The sequence below is a fragment of the Sminthopsis crassicaudata genome, chromosome 1 (assembly GCF_048593235.1).
Source record: "Sminthopsis crassicaudata isolate SCR6 chromosome 1, ASM4859323v1, whole genome shotgun sequence".
Classification (NCBI taxonomy): domain Eukaryota; kingdom Metazoa; phylum Chordata; class Mammalia; order Dasyuromorphia; family Dasyuridae; genus Sminthopsis; species Sminthopsis crassicaudata.
Window position 1 is genome coordinate 447,087,733 of NC_133617.1, and position 18,280 is coordinate 447,106,012.

The following is an 18,280-nucleotide window of genomic DNA, read 5'->3' on the forward strand; positions in this document are numbered from 1 at the left end:
TCATGACCCCTTTTGGTATTTCCTTGGGAAAGATACTGGAATGTTTTGCTATTTCTTTCCCTGGCTCATTTTACAGATGAGGAACTGAGGCAAATAGGGTTAAGTGACTTGCCAAAGGTCACACAACTACTAAGTGGTTGAGATCAGATTTGAACTCCAGGCCTGGCACTCTAATCTTTGTGCTTTGGAGGTGTCCCAAGGAAACATAAATTTTTCTTTCCACTAAGGGCCTTTGTTGTAAAGAGTATACAATGCATCTCACTTATTACTTTTCTCCTAACCACTAATTAAAAATAACAATGAATAAATGATAAATCATCTAATTGTTCACTATGCATTAGAAACTGAGCTAAATCCTTGGGATATAAATACAAAAAGCAAGTCAGTCCTTGTCCTCAAGGAATTTACATTCTGAAGGAGAAAAACATGAACAGAGAGGAATGTTTTTATTCTTGGAAGACATAGAGTTAGTAAGTGGAGTTATAGGGAAATCAATTGACACTATTTCCAGGAATGGGAGTGCTAATTTGATTGCTATTCCCATAGTTAGAGGTAGAATGAAGTGTAAGGAGAAAGGTACATACATGGTTTCAAAACGGCTAGAGAGGAGTATGTTGATGATTGATTTGCATTGTAGCTACACATCCATCTATTTCTTTCTTTTTTTTTACTAGATTCTTTTTTATTTTATAATTATAAAAATGTTTTGACAGTATATATGCATGAGTAATTTTTTTATAACATTATCCCTTGTATTCATTTTTCCAAATTATCCCCTCCCTCCCTCTACTCCCTCCCCTAGATGACAGGCAATCCCATACATTTTACATGTGTTACAGTATTACCTAGATACACTATATGTGTGTAAATCCAATTTTCTTGTTGCACATTAAGTATTAGATTCCGAAGGTATAAGTAACCTGGGTAGATAGACAGTAGTGCTAACAATTTACATTCACTTCCCAGTGTTCCTTCTCTGGGTGTAGTTGTTCCTGTCCATCATTGATCAATTGGAAGTGAGTTGGATCTTCTTTATGTTGAAGATATCCACTTCCATCAGATACATCTCCATATAGCATTGAAGTGTACAGTGATCTTCTGGTTCTATTCATTTCACTCAGCATCAGTTGATGTAAGTCTCTCCAAGCCTCTCTGTATTTGTCCTGCTGGTCATTTCTTACAGAACAATAATGTTCCATAACCTTCATATACCATAATTTACCTAACCATTCTCCAATTGATGGACATCCATTCATCTTCCAGTTTTTAGCCACTATGAAAAGAGCTGCCACAAACATTTTGGCACATACAGGTCCCTTTCCCCTCTTTAGTATTTCTTTGGGATATAAGCCCAGTAGTAGTATGGCTGGGTCAAAGGGTATGCACATTTTAATAACTTTTTGGGCATAGTTCCAAATTGCTCTCCAGAATGGTTGGATTCTTTCACAACTCCACCAACAATGTATCAGTGTCCCAGTTTTCCCACATCCCCTCCAACATTCATCATTATTTGTTCCTGTCATTTTAGCCAATCTGACAGGTGTATAGTGGTATCTCAGAGTTGTCTTAATTTGCATATCTCTGATCAATAGTGATTTACACATCCATCTATTTCAACAAGCTGGGATCAGATTAATAGGATGAAAAATTAAAGAGGAAAAAAGCATGATACTATAGAAAATGAATTTGAAGTCAGAGGACCTCAGATCAAATCTCAGTTCTGTGGCTTTCTGTATGACCTTGGGCAAATCACTCAAAATGTCTCAGTAGCCTCATCTATACAATAAAAGTAATAGGCTAGATGGCCCCTAAGGTTTCTCCCAGTTCTACCATTTATAACCCTATGACCTGTGTTGCTTTCAATCAAACCCAACAGTTACTCCAATGATCTCAAATTTTTTCCTGAACCAAAAACCTATATTTTAACATCAGTATCCTTCTAGAGGTTCTTTTTATGGCTAAAAATTATAGAATGCCACAGTCTTCAAAGCACTTAAATTTGAGTTTTAACCAGTGGGCATGAAAAAGCCTACTTTGTGCTACAAATACGTATTAATTCAAGAGAAATGGTTTAAAAGATATGGCAGATAAATATATGGCCAGGACAAAAAGATGGGCCGGTCATGTAGTAAAAACAAGAGAAATATCCAGTAGACAGCCTACGTATTCTGTTTGTATATACACAATGTAAAGAGAACTAAACTCAGACTTCCAGAATGTTGAGTGGCCCCCTTGTGACTGATGTATGGGAAGACATGGACGGAAGTTTCAGAGGTTGGTTAAGTTGGATTGGGCATAATGTGCATCATAGGAAGTAGTACTTGCTTTGATTAGATCATAGTTCTCTTCGAGCAAGAGAGTAATCAATTTTTAAAATTCAAAATATTTCAGTAAAAGGTGGTAAGAAAGAACCATTTAGATGTACAGATTCATTGAACTCAAATCCTGGGAAATAGAAATTGTTAATTTACATGAAAAAAAGTTATTCACTAGAAGTAATTTCTAATTTTTATCCTATGACTGTCATATACTTTGTTGATAAACATTTTGGATTTTTGAGGAGGCAGCCAATTCTTTGGGAAAGTAGAGATTTACACTAGTAGTTATAAAAACAGCTGGCCCCCAGCCCATCCAAATATTTGACTACAATGGTAACATGAAATTAGCTGATTCAGAACAAGCTTCTAGAGGCTAACATAATGAATTGTCAAGCTGTTGCTTCCTGCTGAGCCTAAGCAGATCCTTCTCTTTCAATACCCCAAAGTACTCATGCTATTGGCCAAATTTCAACCCCACCCTACCCTGGAATAAGCCACCATCATTTTGATCACTTTGTCATAATTTCAAAATATAAAATAAAAACTGCTTTGGGGAAAAGTTCATATGGAAGTAAATGAGCAATAATTTATGTGTGCCCTATGGCTATTATGGGTGCTTCTCTTAAAACAGCAGTGTTAGACATCAGTCAATAGAAGATACATCCATAGAATCCATTTACTAGAAAATATTTCTTTGTTGCCTCAAAATAATTTCAAAGAAGGCGAATCAGCTTTTGTATAGCTATGCAAACCTCTTGTTACAAATGTGCTTTTAGGAGCATCAGATGAAGAGAGGACTATAAGCTTTTCTCTTTGATTTAGAAACTCATTTTATTTTGTCTTGATAGCTCAAACAAAACTTATGGTCAGATTGGGGGGAAAGTGTTTTATAAGGAGAAAGGAACATTCACTAAAATAAATGTGTAGTTACAGCAAAAAGCCAGAATTTATTATTTTTTTTCTTAGGTAAGCCAGTTACTTTAAGTTTTCCTAAGGTAGTCAATTTCCTATGGTTAGGTCAACTCTAAGGCCCCATCCCTGAACTGTTCCAGAAATACTTCTTCCTGTCCATCCTCATTTGAAATCCACCTACCAGTACAAAGGTACTTGGTCCTTTGTTGCTCACAAGTTTTAACTACTGACATTAGAAAAAAAATCAGCATCAAGGCTTTCTTGTTGGGTGCCTACTTTCTTCTACAGCCTGTCACATTAAGCTGAATAATTTTTTGATTATAACATGTGTTCCCTGAAACTATGATTAAAAACCAGGAATAGCCAATCAAATTGAAATTGCAGACTCACAACTACTTGAAATGGAACCTGTCAAAGCTATTGATTTCTTGTCACTTTTGAGAGTTCTTGAAGGGATTGAAGGAACATGGTAGGTAGGTTCAAAAAGTCACTAAGCCTACAAAATGTTCTTAAGTCTTTCCCATGCTTTATTAGATTCAATGGGCTGATGCAGCAGATAACAATGCTCCCTCCCTTTATACTCCCATTTGGAAATGAAGATCCAGTGACCCTATTATTATGCGTAGTATTTCAATATTAAATTGTTTAATTTCCTTTCTGTAGATCCAAGGAGGGAAATATTTTTTTAAATGGGATTCTCCTTAATGTTTATGGTCCTAAAACATCATCATTAAAGTATGTTTTCTATTTGTGGAAAAGAATGATCTCCTTTTATATGATAAGACACTGCCAAAAGAAGAGGTCTCCCATGATCCAGAAAGCACTATTATTTACAGAATCAAATCCATGTTTGTTTGGTTATTTTCAGTCAAGTCCAACATTTCACAGCCACATTTGGAGTTTTCTTGGCAAAGATACTGGAGTGGTTTGACATTTACAGCTCATTTTATACATGGGAAAACAGAGACAAACAGGGTTAAGTGACTTGCTCAGGACTACACAGCCAGTAAATATCTGAGGTCAAATTTAAGAAGATGAGTCTTCCTTACCCCCTTACACTTAGCTGACCATACATTAATGTTGGGGAAAGAGTATTTTCTGGTAAGTATATCTCCCATGATCCCCCCGTACTCCAGTTTGAAATTGGGGGGCCTCTTAAAAACTAATTTTCATCTAGTCTCAGTAATTATTTTGATAGCTGAAACCTCAGAAAACAATAAGAGAGATTCAGGGGGGAAATATGTAATTGGAAAGAAAAGCAAATGAAAAAAATTAAGAACAGTCTCAACAACTATTTATAAAATGAATATTTTTTTTAAGCATAGTCTGAGAAACAAGCTTACATGTACACACGCAGGTGAGCTGGCATACATACACAATTACCACCTGCAAACTGTTGAAAAACATAGCACTTAAACCCCTGAGTAGCCACCCAGTCTTTGTAGCTCTAATCAGCAGCTCTGTGAAATTGTTATTGATCATTGGAAGCTTAGCAATTTCTAAAATTCGGCTCACTTACTTTCTCAATATTTGGCTCATAACTTCTTAACCAGTCAATTTTGGTCCTTTTTCTGATCTCCTTTATGACTCTTGCCATTTCCCCTCATGGCTCAGAATTCACTTTTCCTATGTCTTCACTTGGATGGCATTTCATCATAGTCAACCCAGTGTCCCATAGACATTTTAAGTCCCTTCTTGCTTTCTTTTCCTATTCTTGGAGTTTGGGGCCTCAGTTGGATTGTTTTGTGTTTCTTGAACAGCACAATAGAAAATTTAAGTTTCCCTTCATCTGATCCATGAAGCAAAAAATATTACTTGATTAATAAGGAAGTGGAGGAGACTGAGCTAAGTGGGAAACAAATGTGATGATGAGATGAAGTTCATAACAATACACACACACACAGATATAGATAAAGATATTGTCATATTCTTTAATCAAATCACAATATTAATTGCTAGAGTTATTTTGTAAAAATAAAAAAAGCTTCCTTTTGAAACCTAATTTATTTTAGAGTGTTATTTATTTCCATGTCCTAGTTCTGGGGGGTTATGCTGATTGTCATGGTTGAGATAAATCACACTGAACTGCATGCATGGTTGAGCTGACCATGACTGCCAACTTCAGAAATAGCCTCTCCCTCAACAAACCCTCACCACAACACATGCAGACAGCAGATTCCTTTCCTAAAACTGACTTGATTTTTCTGTGACATCTTATGTAGATTTTTATATTTATTATAGTTATGTATTAATATTTTTTTATTTTTCTCTTTTTATATTCTTTTAGATTTTTCTCATTATATTTTCTTCATATATTCATGGGGCTATACTAATCCAGCATGCTTGATATAATTCCATCCCCATGAGAGACAACATGTTTTAGTAGATAGACTGCTAAACTTAAAGTAAAGACACAGATTCAAGATACCCCATTGGATATATAATAGCAATGTTAGAAGAGTAATTCTTAATCTTTTAAGGCTTCCTTTCCTTATCAGGAAAATGAAGTTTAGGCTTAGAAATCCACTGAGTTTAATTTCAGCTCTAAATCTGTGACCCTATGATTTATTCCTGCCCCCCTCCAGCCTCAGTTTTCCTTTCTTTCAAAATTTCCATAGGCTTCCAATCACTATGTAGTTCAGTCTATCTGTTGTTTTCCATTTTATTCCTAATCTATTCCATTGCTTCTTGCTTTAAACAACTACAGAAAAATATAGCAGAGGACATCTTTCTATTGCCTAAAAAATGGGTTTTTTGTTTAACCACCAGTAGAAAAACATACTCTAATGACACTATTGAAGATGATAATACTTAAATGAATCTTCATCCATCTAACAGTTTCTTATCTAGGTATTTTATTTTTATTATCTTTATCATTTATTTTTATCTTCATTTATCTTATTAATTATCTGGGTATATTTATATTATTTGTGTATAAATCACAATTTAGAAAAAATTTATTTGTTCTCTGTCTCAAGATGAATGTGTTACTGTAGAGTGGTATCAGTCATTTCCAATTCTTTGTGACCCCATTTAGGATTTTCTTGGCAAAGATACAGCAGTAGTTTACCATTTCCTTCTCTGGCTCATTTTACAGATGAAAAAACTATGGCAAGCAGGCTTAAGTTTGCCCAGAGTCACACATGTGGTACATATCTGAGACCAGATTTTAACTCAGGTCTTGAGTTCAGAACATACCTATCAGAAAATCAGAGGCCTCAGATTGGAAAAGAAAGTGATATTTGGGCTTCACAAATTAGAATTTTTATTTTCCTTACTCTGGAATATGTATGTGAAATCTTTTGAGCTGATGAGAGCCAAAAAGTATTGTTTATGAGAGAAAACTGCCTTGTCAGTTTAATGGTGCAGTGAATAAAGCCTGGTTTCAAATCTACTATTATAGAAAATGAAACTGGGCCCCAGTCAGTCTTTCAAAATGTATTTAATTTAAAACAGTAGCCTATAATTTTATATGCAAATAATTTTGACCCTGGCATGGCTGGCAACCAAGAGTCAGGAAATGAGTGACAATTACTGTGATTCTTCCTTGTGACTTGGGTTCTTGGAAGCTATGCCAGAGGATCCCAGGCTCTGACAGATAAGGGCAAGCATTACAGGCCTTGCATATACAGGTTCAGTGACAGAATTCATATATGGCATCTGAGGACCAGTCTCATAAAATTTGGCCTTTTTTCTCACCACATTATCATTATCTCTCTGCAATATTTGACATTGTTAACTCTCCTTTCCTCCTGGATATTTTCTACCCTCCATGTTTTTACCATACTCTTCTCCCCTGGTATTCTTCCTTACTGGATATTTCTTAATTTCCTTTCCTGGATCATCATCCATGTTCCTTCTGCTAACTGTAGCTCTCTTCCAAGGCTCCCTCTAGAGCTCATTTCTCTTACCTATATTCTCTCATGTGTTTTCATTAAGTCCCATGGGTTCAATTATTATCTCTATGCTGTTAATCTATATACTAAATCTTTGACACTTTCTGGATCTTTATTCCTATAAAATAAAGTCTCTCTTGGCCATTTTTTTTTAATAGCTTTTTATTTTCAAGATATATGCATAGGTAATTTTTCGGCATTGATAATTGCAAGACCTTTTGTTCCAACTTTTCTCCTCCTTCCCCCCACCCCTTCCCTCAGATGGCAGGTTGACCAATACATCTTAATATGTTAAAGTATAAGTTAAATACAATATATGTCCAAACAGTTGTTTTGCTGTACAAAAAGAATCGGACTTTGAAATAGTGTACAATTAGCCTGTGAAGGAAATAAAAAATGCAGGCTGACAAAAATAGAGGGATTGGGAATTCTATTAGTGGTTCATAGTCATCTCCCAGAGTTCTTTCTCTGGATGTAGCTGGTTCACTTCATTACTGCTCTATTGGAACTGATTTGGTTCATCTCATTGTTGAAAATGGCCACATCCATCAGAATTGATTGTCATACAATATTGTTGTTGCCATGTATAATGATCTCCTGGTCTTGCTCATTTCACTCAGCATCAGTTCATGTAAGTATCTCCAGGCCTTTCTGAAATCGTCCTGCTGGTCATTTCTTTTTTTTTTTTTTTTTTTTTGAAAGTTACAAACTTTATTCTGAAAAGAAATCATTCCATAGGCTTCACCAGATTTCTAAAAGCATTCAGAACACAAAATCGGGCAAGAATCACCACTCTCCCCCCAATTTTACAGTGGAAACAAAGAGAAGGGAGTAATTTGTCCAAGAATATACAGCTAGTAATGCTGTACCAGGGCCAGAGCCTGGTACTAGTCTGGGACTCTTTTTTTTTTTTTTTTTTTTTTTTTTCTTTCTCTTTTTTTTTTTTTATTATATATATATATATATTTTATAATATTATCCCTTGTATTCATTTTTCCAATTTACCCCCCCTCCCTCTATTCCCTCCCCCCGACGACAGGCAATACCATACATTTTACATGTGTTACAATATAGTCTAGGTACAATACATGTGTGCGAATATCATTTTCTTGTTGCACAATAAACATTAGAATCCGAAGGTACATGCAACCTGGGCAGACAGATATTAGTGCTAACAATTTTCATTCCCCTCCCAGTGTTTCTTCTCTGGGTGCAGCTACCTCTGTCCATCATTGATCAACTGGAAGTGAGTTGGATCTTCTTTATGTTGAAGATTTCCACTTCCATCAGAATACATCCTCATACAGTATTGTTGTTGAAGTGTACAGTGATCTTCTGGTTCTGCTCATTTCACTCAGCATCAGTTGATTTAAGTCTCTCCAGGCCTCTCTATATTCCTCCTGCTGGTCATTTCTTACCGAGCAATAATATTCCATAACCTTCATATACCACAATTTACCCAACCATTCTCCAACTGATGGACATCCATTCATCCTCCAGTTTCTAGCTACAACAAAAAGAGCTGCCACAAACATTTTGGCACATATATGTCTCTTTCCGCTCTTTAGTATTTCTTTGGGATATAATCCCAGTAGTAGCGCTGCTGGGTCAAAGGGTATGCACAGTTTGATAACTTTTTGGGCATAATTCCAGATTGCTCTCCAGAATGGCTGGATTCTTTCACAACTCCACCAGCAATGTATTAGTGTCCCAGTTTCCCCACATCCCCTCCAACATTTGTCATTATTTGTTCCTGTCATCTTAGCCAATCTGACAGGTGTGTAGTGGTATCTCAGAGTGGTCTTAATTTGCATTTCTCTGATCAGTAGTGATTTGGAACACTCTTTCATGTGAGTGGATATAGTTTCAATTTCTTCCTCTGAGAATTGTCTGTTCATATCCTTTGACCATTTATCAATTGGAGAATGGTTCGGTTTCTTATAAATTAGGGTCAGTTCTCTATATATTTTGGAAATGAGACCTTTGTCAGAACCTTTGTTTTTAAAAATATTTTCCCAATTTGTTACTTCCCTTCTAATCTTGTTTGCATTAGTATTATTTGTACAGAAACTTTTTAGTTTGATGTAATCAAAATCTTCTATTTTGTGATCAATAATGATCTCTAGTTCTCCTCTGGTCATAAATTCCTTCCTCCTCCACAAGTCTGAGAGGTAGATTATCCTCTGTTCCTCTAATCTATTTATTATCTCCCTCTTTATGCCTAAATCATGGACCCATTTTGATCTTATCTTGGTATATGGTGTTAAGTGTGGATCCATATCTAATTTCTGCCATACTAATTTCCAGTTTTCCCAACAGTTTTTTCCGAATAATGAATTTTTATCCCTAATGTTGGAATCTTTGGGTTTGTCAAAGATTAGATTGCTATAGATGTACCCTTTTTTGTCCTTTGTATCTAATCTGTTCCACTGATCTACCGGTCTATTTCGTAGCCAATACCAAATGGTTTTGGTGACTGCTGCTATATAATATAGCTTTAGATCAGGTACACTTAGACCACCTTCCTCTGAGTTTTTTTTCATTAGTTCCCTTGCAATTCTTGACCTTTTATTCTTCCATATGAATTTTGTTGTTATTTTTTCTAGGTCATTAAAATAGTTTCTTGGGAGTCTGATTGGTATAGCACTAAATAAATAGATTAGTTTGGGGAGTATTGTCATCTTTATTATATTCGCTCGGCCTATCCAAGAGCACTGAATGTCTTTCCAATTATTTAAATCTGATTTTATTTTTGTGGCAAGTGTTTTGTAATTTTTCTCACATAATTCCTGACTTTTCTTTGGTAGATGGATTCCCAAATATTTTATACTCTCAACATTTGTTTGGAATGGAATTTCTCTTTGTATCTCTTGCTGTTGCATTTTGTTAGTGATATATAAAAATGCCGAGGATTTATGTGGATTTATTTTGTATCCTGCCACTTTGCTGAAATTTTGAATTATTTCTAGTAGCTTTTTAGCAGAGTCTTTGGGGTTCTCTAAGTATACCATCATGTCATCTGCAAAAAGTGATAGTTTGATTTCCTCATTTCCTACTCTAATTCCTTGAATCTCTTTCTCGGCTCTTATTGCTGAGGCTAGCGTTTCTAGTACTATATTGAATAGTAATGGTGATAGTGGGCAACCTTGTTTCACTCCTGATCTTACTGGGAAAGGTTGCAGTTTATTTCTATTGCATATTATGCTTACTGACGGTCTTAAATATATACTCCTGATTATTCTAAGGAATAATCCATTTATTCCTATACTCTCAAGAGTTTTTAGTAGGAATGGATGTTGGATTTTGTCAAATGCTTTTTCTGCATCTATTGAGATGATCATATGGTTCTTATTAATTTGATTATTAATATGGTCAATTATATTAATAGTTTTCCTAATATTAAACCAGCCCTGCATTCCTGGAATAAATCCTACTTGATCATAGTGTATTATCTTGGAGATGATTTTCTGAAGTCTTTTTGCTAATATCTTATTTAAGATTTTAGCATCAATATTCATTAAGGAGATTGGTCTATAATTTTCTTTCTCAGTTTTCGATCTACCAGGTTTAGGTATCAGTACCATGTCTGTGTCATAAAAGGAGTTTGGTAGGACTCCTTCATCCCCTATTTTTTCAAATAATTTATATAACATTGGGGCTAATTGTTCTTTAAATGTTTGGTAGAATTCACATGTGAATCCATCTGGCCCTGGGGATTTTTTCCTGGGGAGTTGATTAATAGCTTGTTCTATTTCTTTTTCTGAAATGGGAGTATTTAAGCAATTTATCTCCTCCTCTGTTAATCTAGGGAGCCTATATTTTTGGAGGAAGTCATCCATTTCACTTAAGTTATCAAATTTATTGGCATAAAGTTGGGCAAAGTAACTCCTTATTATTTCTCTAATTTCCTCTTCATTGGTGGAAAGATCCCCCTTTTCATTTGTAAGACTATCAATTTGATTTTCCTCTTTCTTTTTTTTGATCAAATTTACCAAAGGTTTATCTATTTTATTGGCTGGAAGTGTCTGCCAGAAACCGCGGTCCCTAGTTCAAAGGTTCCGCTTCTCTGGGACTTCCTGGAGCTGAGTTCCACTCCCTCCAGCTAAGCTAGGCAGTGTGTGTTGCCTTGGGCCGTATCCACCCACTTGTCATTCTCTTAACTATTCTCAGGAGGTAGCTGAGGCCACACCCCCTGGTGCCTGATCTGTGCCTGAGTCACCCCCAGGGTCCGGGGAAAATCTAATCTGAGTTTTAAAATATTTTGGCTTTCTCTTCTGAACTGCTAAATAATTAGCAGAGAAGAGCTAACAGCCTGTGCCAGATTCCTTTACCTCAGTGGCTTCTCTGATTCCAGAGCCCTTCCCAGCGCAATGGGCGCAGTGTGCCCCTACCCCACCGTCTGTGCTGGTCTTTCTTATTCCTCCCCTGAGAACTGACCTTTCCTGTTGAAACTCCAGATTCTCTTCAGCTGGTAAGTCGTGCTTCCAGTCCTTGTGGTATCTATCAGTCCTGAGCTAATTTTGAGACTTAATTTATCTAATTGGTTGTGAGGGAGTGAGGACGTTCACTGAGTCGTGTGTTTCCTCTCCGCCATCTTGGCTCCGCCCCTCTCTTGGCCATTTTGAATTGAATGTCTTAAGGTCCTTATGAATCTTAAACTCAACATGTTCAAAACAAACAAAAACAATGCTCTTCAGAATTATTTCTATTGAGTTCACTACTGTCCTTCCTGTAACCCAAATTCACCTCCTTGATGTTATTGTTGACTTGTTACTTTCATCTCATGGGTTACAGGAAGGACAGTGGTGAACTCAATAGATATAATTCTGAAGAGCATTGTTTTTGTTTTGTTTTGTTTTGTTTTGTTTTGTTTTGTTTTTGAGAGTTGTCTGTCAGTCTGTCGCACTCTCTCTCTGTCTCTCTGTGTCTGTCTGTCTGTCTGTCTGTCTGTCTGTCTCTCTCTCTCTCTCTCTCTCTGTGTGTGTGTGTGTGTGTGTGTGTGTGTGTGTGTGTGTGTGTAGATTGCCTTTTTCTGTGGGACTGCCTCAGAGATAATTGAAAGTCTTGTCTGTAATCAATTTGAAAAGAAATCTGGGATGGTTTAGCATCTTTTTAGGATGTCATTTTGTGTTTATCAGACGTGTATATATGTATGTCTTGTCTCTTCTATTATATTCCTTGGGGAGAGGGATTAGGTCTTACTTTACCTTTTTAGTTCCAGTACTCATCATTATTGCCTTGTACATGGTAGACATGTAATATATTTTAATTGAACTGAATTCTAAATAAGAGAAGAATCATTAAATACTATGTAAAGTGAGGTCATTCCTTCATCCAAATTTTTTGGGCCTTTGCTTAGAACTTTTGTCCTAAGGACCAATTCCTGCTTTATCTTGCTCTTATATCTTGTATCAGTCATCCTTATTTACAAATAAATTTTCCAGCCTGTCTGGGAAAGAGTTTTTTTAAACTGCTTTCAGCTTTTATTTCATACAGTATTCTTGGAATATACAAAAATAACAGGGAACAAGAGACAGAGAGACAGAGACAGAGAGAGGGAGAGAGAGAGAGAGAGAGAGAGTGCACAATTACAGGTCTAAAATTTTCTGGAATCCCAGATTCAAAGAGTTTGAGTTGTTGGATGATGGGAGCAGTCCTTAGAGAAGCCCAGGTCTTCCATTGTACAGACAGGTTAGGGTAACTGAGGCAGCCTAGAGAATGAGAAAAAAAAATAATGCCAACAAAAGTAGCAAATATTCTGAGAAAGAAATCTCATTCAGAGGGTGTCATTCAAGCTTGGATTTGAAAGAAGAAAAATAGACAACAGGCAAGAACTGGAAAGTTAAAAGGATGTATACTTAAGCTATGAGTAAGAGCATGAACAAAGACACAGACAATCATAGGATTAGGGTGGGAGTTGGTAAGAAATACAGTTTGGCTGAAATGTAGAAAACATGATGGAAAACAGTATAGGAAAAGGAATTGGGGGATGGAGTGAAGATGGTGGAAAGGACACATGCTTCTTTCTAATCTCCTCCTAGGATTAGTTCTAGACTGGCAGAATTCATGAATATTGTAAGTGCAGCAAATTACTAGCAGAAGATAATTTAAAAGATGGCCAAAAAAAATCTGTTTCGGTTTGGCACAGGGGGGTGGCCAGGCCCAAGACGACAGCACACACTGTGCAGACCCAGGGCGGGGCAGTCTCCATGGGATGGTGCAGAATCACTTTACCACAGTGTTGGCTACTCTGCCCTGGGTGCAAGCCAGTAGATAAGCAAAGAAGTTATAAAACATCTTACACAAACACAAAAGGTAAAGAGTGAACCCCAAAGCACCAGAGTCTCAGGGATGCTTAGCACAGCCAGTGCAGCTTGGCACTGCCACTGATGCTTGGCGCTGCCTGTAGAGGAAGCTTGGAAAAATTCCCATGTACTAAAAGCAGACCTCAACTTTAAAAAAAAATGAGTAAAAAGGCAAAGAGGATTCTAACTATAGATAGTTTCTATATTGAAACAGAAGAACAGATTTTAAACCCTTAGGAGACTAAAAGCAGAGCTTCTCCAGAGGAAGCCCCAAAGGGTGATATAACCTGGTCCCCACCACCCAAGGCTCTCCTAGAAGAAATTTACAAGGATCTCAAAAGAGAGTTAGAAGAAAAATGGGGAAAGGAAAGGAAAACTCTGCAAAAGGGTTAGAAAAGGCATATAACTCATTAAGAGGTATATTTGTTAAAGTGGAAAAAGAAAACAACTCCCTGAAAAACAGAATCAGTCAAGCAAAGCCAAAAAAAAGAAAAATAAAAAAAAATGTAAAATACCTACTTGGGAAAACAACTGACTTGAAAAATAGATCTAGGAGAGACAATAGAAGGATTATTGGACTCCCTGAAAAAAATGAAAAAAAGAGCCTAGACACTATTTTTCAGGAAATCATCAAAGAAAAGTACCCTGATGTCATAAAATGAGAAGGTAAAATAGTGATTGAAAGAATTTTCCAAACACCTCCTGAAAGAGACCTCAAAATTAAAGCTCCAAGGAATATTAAGGCTAAATTTCAGAACATGACACCAATGAAAAATGTTACAAGCAGCCAGAAAAAAAATCAAATACCAAGAAGCCACAACAAGGACAAAATAGAAGCTAGCAGTTTCCACCTCAAAAGATCTAAGGCCCTAAAATCTGATATTCTGAAAAACAAAGGAACTTGGAATGCAGCCAAGAATAAACTACTCTGCTAAACTAAAGAATGAATGGGTGAAACAGCAAATCATAGACACACAATTAATAATTTCATCCAAGAGAATGACAATAATGAGACAACATACCAAAATTTGTGGGATGCAGCCAAAGTGGTAATATGGGGAAATTTTATATCTCTTGACATTTACTTGCATAAAATAGAGAAAGAGAAGATCAATGAATTGGGCTTCCAATTTAAAAAGCTAGAAAAAGAGCAAATTAAAAACCCCCAATCAAATACCAAACTTGAAATTCTAAAAATAAAAGGAGAGATAAATGAAACTGAAATTAAAAAGGCTATTGAATTAATAAATAAAACTGAGAGCTGGTTTTATGAAAAAACCAACAAGATATATAAATCTTTAGTAAATTTGATAAGAAAAAGGAAAGAGGAAACTCAAATTGTTAGTCTTAAAAATGAAAAGGGAAAACTTATCACCAGTGAAGAGGAAATTAGAGCAATAATTAGAAGTTACTTTGCTCAACTTTATGCCAATAAATTTGATAATCTAAGTGAAATGGAATACCTACAAAAATATAGATTGCACAAATTAACAGAGGAGGAAGTAAGTTGCTCAAATAGACGTATTTCAGAAAAAGAAATAAAACAAACTATTAATCAACTAAGAAAAAATCCCCAGGAACAGATGAATTTACATATGAATTCTAACAAATATTTAAAGAACAATTAACTCTAATACTATATAAACTATTTGACAAAATAGGGATTGAATGAGTCCTACCAAATTCCTTTTATGACACAGACATGATACTGATACCTAAACCAGGTAGGATGAAAACAGAGAAAGAAAATTATAGACCAATCTTCCTAATGAATATTGATACAAAAATCTTAAATAAAATATTAACAAAGAGATTACAGAAAAAAATCCCCAGGATAATACTCCATGACCAAGTAGGATTTATACCAGGAATGCAAGGCTGGTTCAATATTAGGAAAACTATTAGCGTAATTGACTATATCAATAACCAAATTAACAAAAACCAAATGATTATCTCAATAGACACAGAAAAAGCATTTGACAAAATCCAACACCTATTCCTATTAAAAAAAAAAAACACACACACTAGAGGGTATAGGATTGAATGGACTTTTCCTTAAAATAGTCAGTAGCATCTATTTAAAACCATCCATAAGCATCATATGTAATGGGGATAAATTGGAACCATTCTCAGTAAGATCAGGGGTGCAACAAAGTTACCCACTATCACCATTACTATTCAATAATGTATTAGAAATGCTAGCTTTGGCAATAAGAGATGAAAAAGAGATTAGAGGGATTAGAGTAGGTAATAGTATACTTAGAGAATCTAAGAGAATCTACTAAAAAGCTATTAGAAATAATCGACAAATTTAGCAAAGTTGCAGGATACAAAATAAATCCACACAAATCATCAGCATTTTTATACATCTCTAACAAAATCCAACAGCAAGAGATAAAGAGAAATTCCATTTAAAATAACTGCTGATAATATAAAATATTAGGGAATCTATCTGTCAGAAACTATATGAGCAAAACTGCAAAACACTTTCCACACAAAAACAGTTGGAAAAATATTAAGTGTCCTTGGATAGGTCAAGTGAATATAATAAAGAAAACAATATTACCTAAACTAATCTATTTATTTAGTGGTATACCAATCATACTCCCAAGAAACTATTTTGATAAGCTAGAAAAAATAACAAAATTCATCTGGAAGAACCAAAGGTCAAGAATTTCAAGGGAACTAATGAAAAAAAAAAATCAAATGAAGGTGGCCCAGCTGTACCTGATCTAAACCTATATATAAAGGAGAGGTCACCAAAACCATTTGGTATTGGCTATGAAATAGACTAGTTGATCAGTGGAATAGGTTAGGTTCACAGGACAAAATAGTTAATTGACAAACCCAAAGACCTCAGCTTTTGGGATAAGAATTCACTATTTGACAAAACCTACCGAGAAAATTGGAAACTAGAATGGCAGTAACTAGGCATTGACCCACACTTTAACACCGTATAACAAGATAAGGTCAAAATAGTTTCATGATTTAGGCAAAAAGAACGAGATCATAAATACATTAAAAGAACATAGTATAGTTTACCTCTCATACCTGTGGAGGAGGAAAGAATTTGTGACCAAAGAAGAACTAGAGATTATTACTGATCACAAAATAGATAATTTTGATTATATCAAATTAAAATTATTTTGTGCAAACAAAACTAATTACAGACAAGATTATAAATCCCTTAGGCAGCTAGGTAATGCTAAATGGGCTTATAAAGAGTGACACAATTGAAAAACAACTTATTAAACCATATAAATTCCTAGATTTAATGAAAAACTGTACAGAGTATTAAAGCTCTGGACTTACAATCAGGAAGACCTGAGTTCAAATTCTGCCTAAGACACTTACTAACTACATAATTGTGAGCAAGTTACTTAATTAACTTTTCTAGATCTGTTTCCTCATCTGTAAAATGAAGGAGTGGACTTGATAGTTTCTAACTCTAAATCTATGATTCTATTATCCTAAGTGAATAAAGGCCAAATAGAGACTAATTCAGGATCCTTGAATTATACAGTATTCTTTTCTAAAACTTTCATTTCATTCAAGTAACTATATTTTCAAAGCATTTTCAAATGCATTGTTTACTTTGTCTTAAAACAATTCTGTGAAAATGATGTAGCAAGTGATAGTTATCCCTCCTTTGTTGATGAGAAGTTAAATGACTTGTCCATGATCACATAGACATCCCTGTAGAGGATCAGAACCTACTTCTGACTTTTCTGTTGACTTCCACTCAAACAGAGGATTATCACCACCATTGGTTGTTTGGTTTCGAGGACTTTGCTTCTTTCTTTCTAACTCCAAGAACCTATACAAGCATATAGAATTCAAATTATTCTTAGGACAAAAACTCTAGCAGATAAAGCAGATTTGTCCCCACAACCAATATTGACCTTGACTAGAATCACCTCAGATCTTAATACCAATAAGGATATGAGTAAATACTAATTTTAAAAAAATAATTTCAAATATCCTCAAGCATAATTGCTGCCCTTAGATTATTAGGTATAACATCACTGTAAATGAAAAGTAAATACATTAATGATAATATTCAAGATATTTCCCTTTGAAGAATGAGGATAATTATGCTTTGACACTCTGAAAGAAACAATATGTTGGCATTAAGGTAGAGCTATCCAGAAGAGGTCAGAGGAAGAAAGTATTGAGGCTTAAAATATCATTAGCTCAGGCTTAAATGTTATTTTTAAAGCATTCCCATTTGGTAGGCAGAAATAATGAATCAATCAATGAAGAAATTAACACAGATCACATTTATCTCTATGAACTACTTTCCTAATGAATTTCTGCGTTCAAGCCATATATAACTTTGGTGGTAGAAGGATAGGGGGTTTGTTTTAGGGTTTTTTTTCGTTGCTTTCCTGAGATTTCCTTGGGTCAATATACAGCAGAGGAAATATAGAATGCCTTTTTTGCTAGCATGAGAAAAAGTTTTAGAGATGTCCATTTATCTGACCGTCACAAGAAAAGTAGGACTTTCCCGGTTCTCTGTGTATTAGCTTACATTTGTTGGCATTAATCTTGGGGAGTAGGTTAGGTACAATCATGTCTATCTACTCCTAAAAATTCTGCCCATTAACCTGGCATCAGAAGAATTAGTTTTGCCTGCTTTCTAAAGGGAGTTCAACATTGTACATATCCCATCAATTTATAAAACTTGACACTCTCTTAGTAGCAGTTTCTCAAAAACAGAAGTTAGTTACCAGAGATATCAGATATTCTCATGAAAAAAAACTGACAGTGTAGGGACAAATATTACAGCCCTAGCCTTGATGAAAAAGGCCAACGATGGGGGAAGAGAGAGAATCCATCCAAGAATTAT

At 35.3% G+C, this 18,280-nt stretch overlaps 1 protein-coding gene and 1 long non-coding RNA gene across 4 annotated transcripts in view; one reads left to right on the top strand and one right to left on the bottom strand.

Annotated features, from left to right (window-relative positions):
- The window catches only part of TRPM3 (transient receptor potential cation channel subfamily M member 3), a 603,878-nt gene that overhangs the window by 417,809 nt on the left and 167,789 nt on the right, over window positions 1-18,280 (top strand). The gene's annotated exons all lie outside the window — the stretch shown is intronic.
- LOC141550264 (uncharacterized) overlaps window positions 1-18,280 on the bottom strand; it is a 201,983-nt gene that overhangs the window by 31,941 nt on the left and 151,762 nt on the right. The window lies entirely within an intron of this gene.